Here is a 13,614-nt window from a genome sequence, read left to right as displayed (position 1 = left end):
CCTGTTCAGAGCACAGTGTGCAAAACACGCTAATACATATGCTAAATGTATATATATATACAATTAATTTCAATATTGAGTCGTTTAATATTTAGTATATTGTTGTGCAAAACAAAGTTACATATTTTAAATATGCACCTGCATTTAAGACGAAACATAACGCAGCTTAATTCCAGTTTTAGCTACACACAAATAAATTTCAGACCACTGTTACATAAAGCAGCATGAGCTGCTAGCAGAAAGAGAGCAAGAGCGAGAGGATGCGCCGTTATATGCACTGCGCAAGCGCTCAAAGTGCGGCCGGCAGAGTTTTTTTTGCTGCTGCCTTTTGCTGCTGTGACTGAGTGAGCTGAGTATTTTTCTTCTCCTTATTGTGGGTGCTGTTGTTCGTGTATCGCTTGCACGTGTCGTGTCTTAGCAGCGGGGGTTGCGTTGCTGTGTGCTTAGAGCGAGAGAGTGAAAGAGAGAGAGAGAGAGAGAGAGAGTAAGACCGCATTATAAATAGAGTCTGCTGCGCTGCTGCTGCTATTGCTCTGCCGCCTGACTATGCTATAAACTAAACTTGGTGACCGCGTGTTGAGTTAGTTCAGCAGCAGCTTTTGCAGTGTGCACAACACGTGTGAACGTCAACGCATTACGCAGTTTTGTGTGCGCGTCGTCGCTGTCGCTGTCGCCGGTCCAGCAACTAAAACAACGACGACAGCAAACAATCTCCCAAGCTCTCAACTAAAAACAATAACAATAACAAATGCAAAATCAAATGCAGTTGCATTACGACAATTAAAAACAGCAAACAACATTTCAGTGACAAACATTATTACGGTGCAGCGAGTTGAGAAGAAGAATACAGAGCGCAAAGTGAAGTATAAATAACAGTTAGTGCTGCTGCTCTGTCATTGCATTCGCTTTTTGTTTGAGTACTAAAGTAACGGCGTTTTACATTTGTGACAATTTTTTTTACTGTGCGGAACAATTGCAAACAAAATAAACACATATCAAAAGTGGGTTAAAGCATAGAAATTAAAAGCATAGCAAGGAGCAAGAAGTAAACAACAAACGAAAAGGTGAGTAAGCAACTATTATAACAAATGTTTATATGCATAAATAAATATTAACTGCGTAAATAAATTGTTAATTAGTGCTTGAGTTAGGCAAATTAAAAGGTGTCGAAATTAAGGAAGAAAAACGCAGCGCGCTAACGAAAACAAAAATACGCAAAAACCAAAACATAGCGGTTGTCGTCAGCTGCGACGCGGCGCAGCAGCGGCAGCATAACCGTAATATTGCGAAATTGATTTTTCATAGGCAAGCAGGCCGACTTTGCCTGCGCTCGCGCTCGCGCTCAGCGCAAAAGAGAGAGAGAAAGAGAGAGAGAGCGCCAGAGAGCGCTTTCTTGTGTTCTTGCTGCCATACTGTCTGGCAGTCAACCTGTCGCAACATGCATGGGAAGCCTGAAGCTTACGTGCGCGCTCTCTCGCTCTCTTGCTGTACTGTTTCTTCTTGAACTAATCAAAGCAGCGGCAAGTAGCAGCAGCAGCGCTGCCAGCGTCGCAGCCGGCTGCCGTTGCTTTCGTCATGACCTTCATGACTCATCGTTTTGGCTTTGCCCTCTTGCCCGCGCTTACGGTTTTGCGCCTGGGCCCGCCTTTTGGCTTTGCTTTGCTGCTGTCGCTTGTTTTTGTTGTTATTTTTCTTGTTTTTTTTTTGTGCCATCGCAGGCGCATTTAATTAAATAAATTGTGCTTACATTTGCTTGTTGTTCTAACTAATGTGCTGCTTCTGCTTCTTTGAATTGAAGCACAGCTAATTTATAGTTGACCACTCTGTTCATTAGTTTCATGCTCTCATTATTGCCGTTGCCATTGCTTTTGGAACAAAAATAAAAAAAAACTTTGCCTGCCGCACCTGTTATGACGACGTGAGTTTTGTTCTTGTCACTATAAAAATAATAATCTATTAGGCAAATTATTTTTGGTTCAAATCGTTCGTTGGCTAATTTACATTTGTTAGACCATACTTTGGGCGTTCTAAGTGAATGCGTAATTAAACTTGATTGATTTTTAGGAAGTAAAGAGAGGAAGCAGCAGCGATAGGGAGAATGCTTAATAAGTAGCTGTAAATCATATTTGATGGATTCTTTCTTTTGCGTTTTTCTTTAAAGCAATTAAAAGAAGAGCGAATTAATATCGCAGCATTTAAATTTCTGTAGTAAGCAAATTTATAACTTATTGCCCAACAAGCCAACTACTTTTAATTTGTTACAAAAAATGGCAAAAACATTTAACAAGCTTCACTTTTTGTTGTTAGCCCTACTTATAAGCCTGCTGGCGTGGCAAAAGTTTTATGTTAATATTTACCCTCTCTCCAACTAAGTTTAATTACATTTTGTGCGCTTTTTATAAACTTTGACATTTTATTTTATTTTTCATTATTTGCAGCTGCTCAATTTGCATTGCGTTTTATTTTCTTTTTGGTTTTTTTTTTCATGCAATTTAAGCCTTTTTAATGAGCAGCGAAAGCAAAGTTAATGAAAAAGCTGCACAGGCACAGTAAGTAAAGTCCAAACTGGGAGGCGTGCCAAAAGAGGCGTTGGTGGGGGGCGTGGCTGCAGTCGGCAATCGAAAAAGAAAAGTCCAACGTGTGTAATCAAAAAGGGCAAAAGTCTAAGGACCTGAAATGTAATATTAACAAATGGCCTGGGCCATCAATTTCAAGCTTATTTAAGGGCGGGGAGTGGGCGTCACTTAACTTTCTGACAGCACTGTCAAATTACACAAGTAAGCGACACTTGCCAAACAAGAAAAGGCATAGAAAAAAAATAAAAAAATTGCTTTGCATAAATAAAGGAAAATAACAATACATAGAGTGTGACTATATATATAGAAAATGTGTGGTGCATAATAAATTATGATAAAGAGACGATGTATACCTTTTAGCAAGTTCTTGTGCAATTTTTGCAACGAATGAATGTCTGTGAATTGAGATAAAAAACATTTAGGCTTTGACAATAGCATTGTTATATACCTTAAAAGGAATGAGTAGGAGTAGGGGCAGCTTGGTGGTGGCTGCCAATCCGCTTAGAGTGCCTGGCGAAAGCTTTAGACAGACAGCGCCATCATCATCATCGTCGTCGTCGTCGTTGTCAGCTGGTGGTTGTTGCTTTGCTTTTTAGTCTGCACACAGTTGCAATTTTTGTCGCTAATGATTAATGGCTCATAGCGTTACTCAGTCTGTGTCCTAAGCTGGGCAACAACAGGACGAACGACAGATCCCTTGAGGCGTAAAAAACAAAAAACGACAAGAACTGACAACTTTTACTTCCGTTTCCGCTAGCGCGTCTTTTGTATTGCTGCTGCAGCTGTTGCAAATCTCAGCATAAAATAAATGCACTTAAGGCTAAAGCATTAAATACACTGCAAGAAATACACTCACGCTCTATATTGGGCGCTTATTAATTACATTAATTAGCTTACAGACTTGCCTGACGACTGTCGCTCCCATTTACGCTCTAAATTAAAATTGACAGCCTCAAGTTTCATGCAAATACAAAACGTATCAAATATACATATATGCCCAGCTATATGTATATATATAAATAGGCTTGGCGTGGCTTGACACGTAAGCAGCTTGTGTGAATGGCAATTGGAAGCCGAAAGAAAATATTTGTATAAAAGTGGAAAAAGAATTGGTAAGCCAAGTGAAAATCCTGTGGCCAAAAAACGTTGACGGAATTTTAATATATATATATTTGCGTTTGCTGTTGTTTTTTGTTATTGACGTTAAATTCTTTGTCAATAGATTGATTAAAGCAGCAACAAGCAGCAGAAGCTCGCCAAGTGCCCAAGTTAAAAATGCTTTAAATAAATGTTAGCTATGCAAAAGGCTTGAGCAGTGAATATATAGCTAGCCAAAGATATTGAAATAAGCTTAATTGACGGCTAAGCTGCTAAAGCTTTTTGTGTTACAATACAAATTCTAATTAAAAATGTACAAAAACATTTGCGCTTTTGTAGCAATCGAAAGGACAGACTTGCTCGCAAGTTCTCTAGAGAATTTCTAGAGAGTGGGGAGTGGGGTGGAGTGCAGCGATCCATGGCTGATGTTTCCCATGTGAAAGACTTGTGTAAATTGCGTTAAAAGGTCCCTTTCGCGAAATGAGTGTGGGTGGTGCACAAAGCGGGGGGCTGAACACGTGTAACAAGTGTTAAGTCAGCGCCCCCACCTGCCCCGAAACGTCCGAACACTTTACACTGCCCAACACAATTTGTCATTGGGCAGCCAAAAACGTAAAAAAAAAAAAATAACAACGGAAGTCAAGTTAGAGTTCGCAGCTTGTTTTTTTTTTTTTTTGGGCAGGATTAGGGCGTACTGAGTTTTCACCTGTGTGCGCTACTGTTTAAATATTCACCCTTTTTTCATGTGTGCAACCCCCCAGCCCCCAGCCCCCTGCGCTGTTACATTTACACGCTGATGTTTACAAATTTACACGCCCAAATGAAAAAACTTTTAGCAACTTTTCGTTTTTGCTAAAAAAAAATCATTCAAACTCAATATTAGACATGTAGCAAGCTCAAGTCAGTTGCACACTCGATGGCTGGGCTGGGGTCCGGGGTATGGGCTGGGGTTCCTTTGTTTTTCTTCTTGACTTTCTTTGCTGTGCTTGTCATATGTCAAGTGCCAAAGTAGTAAACAACATGTTTACGTTGCAGAAACAACAACAACAACAATAATAATCAAAAGAAGAATAGGTAAAACAGGAAGCAGCAAAGTTATGGCTATTACCAAACAGTCAAGTGCATAAACGAAATGGCCTTGAAGTTGAAAGTTAAATAACTAGCTTAGTTTATAAATTTAATGTTAAGCGTTAAGCTAGTGCCTGAGTTTTAATACAAATCGCTGATAAATCTGTGTGGAAATTGCTGACAGTTATAATTGGTTAAATAAAAATGCGGGCAAGTGCCTAAAAGTTGGCAACAGTTTGTGCAAATTGCTTATTTATGCTAGGGCAAGGGCAGAGAGCGAGTGGGAGTGGCAGTGGCAGTGGCAGATGCTATTAGTTACATATGTAAAGTGCGCTTTGCTGTTTGCGGCTTAGTGCAGCAGCCACGTTAGTAACCAGCTAAGGGGTCACTAAGTTGGGTGGGTGGGTGGTCAACACTTTTCGTTGATTTGGCACGTACACAGGCCTAAAAATGTTGCAATAATAAGGACATTTGTACAACAGCTGGCGTTGGCTAGTGTGTAATAGAGTAAAAGAGAGTGGCAGAGCATAATAAAGAGAAAGAGACAGACAGAGAGAGAGAGAGAGAGAGAGTTGAGCTGACCGCCAGTTCTCGTGTTAGATTTGTGAATTATGTTAATTTTGCCTGCCTGACTTAACTGACTTGCTACTAGCCCAGCAAACATATGTAAGGTGTCATCAGCCCCCTCCCAACCCCTTTTGACTCTCTGGACTCTTGCTAAAGTCCCCGAGGTGGCTTTGCCTCATGATGCGTCATCGCTTACACGCGCTCTCGCTCACACTCTCTCGCTCTCTGTCTCTCTCCACTCTCTCTATCATTTACATTTGCCATTACACATGTGCGCAACAAATTGCGTCTGGCATGTTTTTCAAAATTTTTGCGGTTACATTTTCTGTTTGTCATGCCTCGCACCTCCTACCCATGCCCCACCTCCTCCTCCTTTAATTTTTTTCTGTGTGCACGTTGACGGCATTTCAAATAGCAAAACTGCCAAAGGCGTCTGTTATGAAAGCAAAAGCAAGAAATGGATATAGAAACGTCTATAGAGCAAACAGCAAAAGGCAATTCAAACGATTGTTGGCAAACATGCTGTGCACAGTAGTTCAGAAATAGCTCGAATTTGTTATAAATAAAATATAGAAAAATAATTCTGAAAACAACTTGAAAATGCGCAAGAGAAATAATTAATTTAAGAAAAATCTTTTATCAATTGCAAAAAGTCTATTTAAAATTTAAAATCGTTTTGCTAAACATTAACTTTGAATATTTTACATTTTAATTAATTTTAAACAAATAGTAAATGTGTGTTTTAGCACACTGTGCAGCCGTCACTAGCGTGTTGCACACACACAGTGTCTATGCAGCGCATAAAAGTATGCAACGTGTAAAAAAATTGAAATTCTAAATCTGTAAATCTGATTTATGCCAGCGATGTGTGCACAGCCGCAGGAAAAGCAAAAAAGCGCGAAGCAGTTAGAGAGAGGGATAACGAGCAAGTAGTTGTAAGTGTAAACTTACAAGGCTAGTCTTGAATAGAGAGAGACAGAGAGAGCGCGCGCGCTCGTGTTGATTGCAAATCGCAGCAAATTCGCATGAAATTTTGATACCTGCCTCAAAGCCATAATACAAATTGGCAGATTATAGGAAAAAGTACGCCAATGTGAGAGCAGACAAGACAGACACACGCACACACACATGCATATAAATATTTGTGGCAGTGTGAGTGCCACATGATGAGTCATAAAATTGTTTGGCTCGTGTGGCAGACAAGCAGGAATGTCATAATTTGATATGCGGCTAAAAGTAATGCCCCAAAAACTTAATACCTGTAGACAAATAATTACAAGAACATCACAGCAGAGCAAGAGAATTGGGTGGGGGGGGGCGGTAAGCTATGTGCCACATGTAGCATATTTAATGACACTAAGCTTGCTGCTGCTGCTGCCGCTCGTCGTGTTGTGGATTACTAATTAGTGTCTGGACGTTGTTGATGACCAGCTCATGATGACGATGATGATAATGATTGCTGTTGTAGTTGCTTTTTATGTGGTCTGCATGTGTTATCTTGTGGCTTAAGTGCACACACACACACACACACACAGCTATAAAAAAAAAAACAAGGACTACTTTGCGTATCAAGTTATTTGCTTTTAAATTTGGCTCTACCAACGAGCAAACAAATTGAGTTGTTGCCACTCGCTCTCTGTCTGTCTGTCTGTCTGTGTGTGTGTCCGTCTGATAAGCTGTCAGCATGTCTCTGCTTACCTGAAATTATTTTTTACACTTTTTGGCCAACGCTGTCAATATGCATAGCTTGTCTCTTTTACTCACTTTCTCCCTCTCTCTCTGTCTCTCTTATTCACTGTGTGTGTGTATTTTTAGCCTTAAGCGTTTTTACAAGCTCAAGAGGCGTGTGCGTTTAATTGCTCAGCACTTAGCATACACTTTCTTTTTATATAGGCTATGCTAGGCGTGCATGCAGCTTTTGTTCTTCATTTAAATTTTTAAACAGCTACATGTCTAACTATATTTTATTTATAATATTTATTTGTTTTGCTTTGTTTATTTGGCTGCATTTAGAGCAATTCTCAGTCGTTGTTGCCACATTCATATCTGACTTTGTGCCCTCTGGGGCACGTGTATGCGCTTCAGGTTGCCTCAGCTGTTGTTGTTTGTGTCTCTCTCAGTCTCTTAGTCTCTCTATGGTGGATGCTCAAGTTGCCGGCTAAGCTGATTTGTATTTAATGAGCTGTATTTGCGGCACAACACACACACACACACACACACACACACATACATACAGCTATATACAAGGCTCAAGTGTCTGTCGTCGTTGTGTCTGTGTGTGCGTTTTTCTTTTATCGCAGCGGCTCAGGCTGTTGTCGTCTCGTTGCTTGCGTCACTTTATCAATTCATCAATTTGCACAAGACTCACTCTTACACAGTTAAGAACCACCTGTCAGCGTATTTGTCAGACATTCCAAAAAAGTTTGAGCTATAGCCATATAGACTGCCAACAACAACAACAACAACAACATTATTATTATTATTGAAATGCTGGCTTCAAGTTTCGCTGGGCTTGTGCTTTATTTGCTTGCGGCGACGCCATTTTATTTGTTTAGCATTAGAGCAAAATGTTTATAAGCCTTAACCCAAACCCCCCCGTAGCCTTGGCAAATGCGTTGCGTCCCCTTTTTTGTGCGCAAAATTCATAAATGAAATCCCGTGAATATTTTCGTTGCTTGATTTGCTGACTGAGTGCACAATTTAAGGCTCGAGGCTGCAGACGACTCTTGATTTCATGCTCGCTGTTTAACTTATGGATTTGCTAACATTTTTTGCTACAAGATTATCAATAAATAGAATTTACTTGCAAAAAGCTAAACCCACTGAAAGAATATGGCAATAATATTATAATTATAAAGTGGGGTTTCTTTCATGTGTTGCTTTTTTAATAAGAAATTCCGTTGCTCTCTCTGCCACTTTTAATAAAACCATAAATTTTTTACTTAGCTTATTTTGGTTTGGCAAGCACTTTCTTAAATTGTTTTGCACTCTCCCTGCCACGCTGACGCTTAGAAACTAATAATGACGCTGACGACAAGCATAAGCATGTTGCTCTAGAAGTGAGGGGGGCGGGGGGCGGGGGTGGGTATGACTCATGTAGTCTATAGACAACATTAATGGCACCTAAGCTAACTTGCAGCAGTTGTAGTTTGACACCCTGCCAAGCACCACAAAAACCCCCCCGCCTTGGTTAGCGGTTTTCTCGGTTCTTATTCCCATTTTTCGGTTAGCAGCTGCCTTTTGTCTGTCGTTCTGTCGGTCTGTGTGAGCGCCCAAAGCATGGACAAGGCTTAATCGACTTTGCCAACATTAAATGCGTGCGGTTAGCCAAAGTCGAACCCCAACCCCACCCCCCGCTCATAAGCAACCCCCCACACAGTAAGCGTAAAAATAGCGTGAAGACATTGCTGCTGCTTCTTCTTATTCTTCTTCTTCTGCTACTGCCTGTTGTATTATTTATGCCCATAAAAATATTATTGCCATTTTTTCGCATTTGGGATTTTTTTGTAGACGTCATCCAACCACCACCGCCGCCGCCCCCATGCCCAATGTCTTGTCAAATGTCAGGCGTGAAGTGTTTGTTGATGTGCTGCTTCTGGTGCCTTGATGAGGGGCAGGGGGTGAGGAGGTAGAGGCCGGATATGCTGCGTAATTGGACCCATATGCTCCAACCCTCGCTCTCAAATCAAGTGTGTAGTTTCTCCCTCTCACTCTCGCTCTCTCTCTCTTTCAACGCTGGTCTGTGGTTGCTTTCGTGGGGACACAATCGCAGTTTTTACTTGCAGATTACCCCCCAAAACGCATAATACTTGGGGCTGTAATGGGTTAAGCAGGTGAAGCGTAGCGATAAGAAAAATAAAACTCAACTCAAGTTAGGACTTTACGAGAAAATAAAGTGTTATGCGAGAAAATATTGCTTCATTTTGAGTCGAAAAGCCAAGCGTGAGGTTTTGTTTATAACAAATAAATGAATACAAAAATTGAGAAAAGGAAACTTAAACTTAAAGCAAAGCTATAAGTTAAACAAGCGCAAGAAAGACAAATAAATGAAGCTTTTGGTTTAATGAGCTGTAAAGTTGAAACAAATTTGCTGGCGTTATGTTAATTATCGAGCACTCAACTTATATAGCAAAGTATCTGGCGCTTAATGTAAAATGTGCATAAATGAAAAATGCATGAATCATATACCGAATGTGTGAAAGGAATTGCGCAACATTTTTTGGGTGGAACTCTCTCTCTCTCTCTCTGTCTCTTGGTCTTTCTCTCAATTATTGGTCAATGGCAAATGCGCTGGTAACTGTGCAATTCATTTGGTTTTAGCCACGTAATGTCCATTTAAGCGACTGCACACATAACTGAATGATTCAGCAAACCAAACGAGAGCCCACAGCCCCCTTTGTTTTCGATGTGGCAGACGGCAGCAATCAGTGGCAACAACTGCCCAGAGGGAGAGAGAGAGAAAGAGAGTTGGCAAATAAAGTGGCGATTGGATATTACAACTTTCCGGTCACTGCATTTCTGCAAAGTTCACACAAAACTACAAAAGCAACAACAACAACAATAAAAGGCGCAATATAACTGCAAGCAAAGCGCAAGAGAGAGAGAGCGAGTGATAGAGATAGAGCGAGATAGAACGAGAGACGTGCCTACATTACTTGCCGCTGGAGCTTCTGCTCCCACAAGCAGAACAATTTCCGATGTGCGCTCAACTGTAGTGGCAAATGCTGCTAAGGTGGGTGGTACACTAGACAAACAGGAAGTTGGACACACACACGCACACAGGCACACACACAAATGTATTTGGCAACATGTGTACAAACATTGCAAGTATTTAAAACTCAACCGTCCTTGGCCAGCGGCCACAAATGAATTTATTTATTTTACGGTTTCACCTCAACCCCAAAACCCTAAACTCAATTTTCGTAACACACACACTGGGATCTGAATCTGACTGCGCCGTCTGTTGCTATTCTAAAGCAAGTGCTGTTGACTTTGCCATAAGGTTAGAAAAACTTTAGAGCGAGAGAGAGTTACTAAAATATAATAAATGAGTTTGGAAAATCAGTTACGAAAGCAAATTAAATGCATAGCATGGAGAATTGTTAATAACAATTACTTGCTAACTATAGTAGGAATTTTATATGCATTATTTTTGAATTTTATTTGAATTTTTATAAATTTTGTTTATTATTTCATTTCATATATTAGCCAACTTAATTATTTTCACGCTTCAATATTTATAATAAATAGAAATTTAGTTAACTACAGTAAGTGCAGGAATTTTATGTGGATTAATTTTGAATTTTATTTGAATTTTTATAACTTTTGTTTATTATTTTTTCATATATAAGCCAACTTAATTATTTTCACATGTTTTAAAACTTATAATAAATAGATATAAGCTCTATTTATTAAAAATTTTGTTCTTAAATTTTAGGCATATGTAAAGAATTTCATAAATATTTGTTTGTATTGCTATTTCTGCTTTTATATTATCTATACCCTATAAATGTTGTTCCTTTATTTTTTATTATTTAGCTATTCATTTGCTTAGAGTAATTCGTAGTCTGCAAGCGCAAATTCTTTGCTATTTGTTTTAGCTTTTGTATTTATTTTGTTTGGTATTTTGATTTTAAATTTAACAATTTTCATTACAACAGCCCAGCCAGCCCCAAGCTGCAGCTTGTGGTGGCAAGCAGGCAACAATTTATGCGGCCTGCTGTTGCCAAGCTAAACTGCTGTGCAACAACAACAGCAACAACAACAACATTGCAACAACTCTGCACTTTACAGTTGTAGCTGCTGCTGCTGCTGCTATTGAGGCTGTCTGTCTGGCTTGTCTGTGTGGCAGTGGCAGTGGCAGTGGCAAATACTACATGCCTCTTATACAAAAAGCGCACACAGGGGGCGGCTTGCCATGCATGACATTCTTGATAGCCTGCCAAACGCGCTTGGGTGGTTGTTGCTGTTGCTGTTGCATGCCGGCGACATTGAAATTTATAGACTTTAAAGTCAGGTGGTGTCTTGCCTCGCTTGCAGCGCGAGGATCCACTTGATGCCACACAACAACAACAACAAAATAATAAAAAAAAATATATATACAAGCGTATACAATGCCAAAAATATTTAATTAAAATTTATGTTGCAACCCCAGGGTGCATGCAACCAGGCCTGAGCATGACACCCTTCAACATCAAATTGTTGATACACCAATCCACTCCCCCTTTGACTGCTACGTCCACTTGAATGAAAACCTTTTCCACTTCTTTTTTTCTTTTATATCTCTCTGGCTGCTTTTGCTCCCAAATGTCTCATTGACGGCCATTTTTAATAGCGCGATATAAACAAATATACAAAATGCTTTGCATACTTTTGTGCGCGCACTTGAGTGAGCGAGATGGCCATAGAGGACTCCAAGGAGTCGCCATTTGTGCTGTCAGAGCTGTGTTAACATTAACGTCAGCAATTGACGTTTGCTCATTGTTGTTGTAACTGTAAACAAATCAATTGCATGTCAAAGGTCGCGGCCGCGCAGGTCGAGTCGTGTGTAATTTGCTAAATTGATAGTAGCGCTTTAGTTAATCAATCAGCTACATAGTTAGTTAGTCAGTGAGTCAATCAGACAGACAGACAGACAGACAGTTAGTTAATCACTCAATCAAGCGCAGGCTTAAGCTAGAGTTGGAATTTGTGCTAATTGCAATTAGAGCGCAACAACAATAACAACAATAACAAAAAAAGCAGCGAGCTGAACCGATGAGCTGCATATGGACTAGACACACGATTAAATGTACAACAGTGTGGGTGGGTTCACTTTAATTAAAGTGCATTAAAGCAATTACTGCTGCACCCAAAGAATATCGATATATATAATTTGATTTAAACATTTGTTAGACCATGCGCGCTCAACTTTTAATTTAATAGAATTTACAAGCAACAAATTCGCTGCTTTAAATTGATTGTTTGATTGCATTAAAGTAATTTAAAGGAAATAATAATCTAAGTAATTAAAAATATGTTTAGATTTGCATTTATATTTGATTTCTTATCACGTATGTTTTTATATTTTAGTTTTTAGCTGGCATTGAGTTGAATTTGATTTGATTTTTCTATTTCGTATTTTATTTCTGTTGTTTGCTTTAGCCAAATCATAAACTTTGTCAGACTTTTGCCAAGCAATTGAACTCAATCAATCTTGTTGGCCACTTGCAACGAGTTTTTACCTTGGCGCAGTCTCCAGCTCAGCTCAGCTCAGCTCAGCAATATGCCAAACTGAACTTCCCCCTTCTCACTCACTCTCTATCGCTTGCTCTATCTTTTAGTCAGCTAGTTTCATTTCCTGTCGCTAAATCTGTGCACTAACGAACGAACTATGTCAACGCTTGCCACATGTTGCCACAATGCCACATTGTGCTGCCGCTGCCACTGCCACTGCAATTGTCTTTTGTCTCTTGCGCTCGTCTTGCATTTTGTTCTATATTCTGCTGCTTGAGCTGGGCGCGTTGCCAAAGTGCCTGCGGTTATGCGCCAGTGTTTGGCTTTGGCTTTGGCCAACCAACCTGTGCTGCCAAGGCTGCCACTTGCCACATGCCACATTGCCCACAATTGCAACTGAAACGGGCGCATTAACGCCGACTTTAAAATTTATGATATTTACTCGACTCGACTCGAGCTGACTGACGAGCGGGGCGTGACGATTTGAGGGGCGTGTCGCCCACAAGCGCCGTTAGCTGCTGCTGCTGCTGCTGCTGCCGTTTGCCTTATGCATTTTTTATGGCTGCACTTCAAAGCCAACTAAAGGCTAAAGGCAATCAAAGGCAAGAGTAGCCCAGGCCAATGAGTAGCCTCATCATTGAGTGCATGACTCATCGCTCTCTCTCTCTCGCTCTCTCACTCTATTATGCATTCAAATTGCGCAATTCTAAACGCAATGGCAGCTCAATTGACTTTGTTTGCATTAATAGTAGTTATATCTAAATAAAAATAAGTTGCAACTATTATAAATTCTTAGCTGCAACTAAAACTTACGCACAAAGTTTTGTTTATATTTAAGCTCTGCTGCACTCTCTCTCTCTCTCTCTCTCTCTCGCTCATCGCCTGCTGCTTATCTGCGCAGCATCTTTTCATATGCAAACTGTTGACAGAGCAAGCGAATTGGCTTTCAATTTCAAAAGCTGTGCACTCCCCCAAGGCTATGGCCAACTAAAAACTTGTGTGTGGCACAAGCTGCTTGTGCAACTTGTAGCTTAGTGTTGCATGAACAGCGCGCTTGTCAACAACTTGCAGCACATCCTTGCTGCGCGCA

The 13,614-nt window shown here is 40.2% G+C and overlaps 1 protein-coding gene across 1 annotated transcript in view; it reads left to right on the top strand.

Annotated features, from left to right (window-relative positions):
* Positions 1–13,614, top strand: part of LOC108605107 — a 42,972-nt gene that overhangs the window by 17,597 nt on the left and 11,761 nt on the right.

The sequence above is a fragment of the Drosophila busckii genome, chromosome X (assembly GCF_011750605.1).
Source record: "Drosophila busckii strain San Diego stock center, stock number 13000-0081.31 chromosome X, ASM1175060v1, whole genome shotgun sequence".
In the NCBI taxonomy this organism is placed as follows: Eukaryota; Metazoa; Arthropoda; class Insecta; order Diptera; family Drosophilidae; genus Drosophila; species Drosophila busckii.
This window is presented reverse-complemented; position numbering and strand designations above follow the sequence as displayed.